Genomic DNA, 1429 nt, shown 5'->3' with positions numbered 1-1429 from the left:
AGGTTGACATACGTAAATTTAATGTTGACGTTGACATTTAAATCATATTGTTAATGTAATAAGTTTTGCCTAACATTCTGTATTCCATTCACAGATGAAATCTATTTGTTAAAGGACAAACAAAAGCAAGAAGATGGTAGAAAAAATATAAGTAAAAAGATATAAGTAAATAATATCACCTACCGAAAATATAGCGGTGAAATAAAATGCTTGTTTAAGTTTTCAGAACGATTCCAAGCTTATAAAAATCATACCCACTTGTTGTATTAACAGTATTCATGTTCAATAATCTGTTCTCAGTCATGTGCAGATGAGTAATGTCTTGATTGAATAAAAAATTCGACAATTAACAGGGAACTAACTGCATTTGTAATGAACGTATTAAAGTATGAAATGTATTGCAAGTATGTATATTGACAATAAATGGTAACGTGATAAAACAAGTAGATAAATATCAGTATGTACATACTTGGGAACTTTGATCAATGAAACCAATGATCATACTGCAGAAATAAACAGGCGAATAGAAATTGCCAGATCAGCATTTATAAGAATGAAGCCACTCCTAACGTGCAGAAATCTTAATTTGGAAATCAGACTAAGTACATACCATTCGATGTTATATATTTTCAATACTGTTATAAGGAGCTGAGATTTGGACATTAAAAAATGCAATTTAAAAAGAAGAATTGAGGCTTTCGAACTATGGACTAATAAAATTACAAATAAAGAAGTATTGGTGAGGTTGGTAAAGAAACAGAAGTAATCACCACTATACTAACAAGAAAACTGGAATACCTAGAGCTAGACCATCTGTTGGCCGAAACAGAATTCCTGGCTGAAGAATCTACGTGATTGGTATCACTGCAAATCGATTAATTTGTTTAGAGCATCAAGATCAAAAATAAAAATAGCAGATGTTTACCCCTCACTCAGGGATCCCAAAGCATTTATTTTTGGTCGTTTTTTATATGATAGAACTTGTTCTACGGGAATCTTTCCGCTGACAAATTATAAAATCCTCGCGTAAATTATCCCCTCAAAAATCTTATAGCAGACACTTAAGAAAGCGATTTGTCTGTAACTATCTTGGAGCCACTTTCGAGTTTTTGAACCAGTTTGTTTTATGAACTTGGGATAAATTTTGTCAACTTCTGCAGCTTTGCGACACTAAGTAAGTCTAGTGCGTGGAAAAGTTCCTCGGTCTCTATTTGCCTCATGATTGTCAGGCTTAGTTGATGTGCAGTTTTGATCTTTTTAAGCTGATACCATACTTCTCTTTTATGAACTTTTTCTATGACTGGTTCGGAGATCAGGGCAATGCGTTTCGCTATATATTCTGGTTTTGGTGATCAAGAGTTATTTGTCGGAATGTTAGAGCCTGTTTCTAGTTTTCTGAGTAGGTTCCAGGTAGTGCGACTGCTATGCG

Source organism: Diabrotica undecimpunctata, chromosome 10 (genome assembly GCF_040954645.1).
Source record: "Diabrotica undecimpunctata isolate CICGRU chromosome 10, icDiaUnde3, whole genome shotgun sequence".
Taxonomy (NCBI): Eukaryota; Metazoa; Arthropoda; class Insecta; order Coleoptera; family Chrysomelidae; genus Diabrotica; species Diabrotica undecimpunctata.
Note: the sequence above shows the minus strand (reverse complement) of the source record.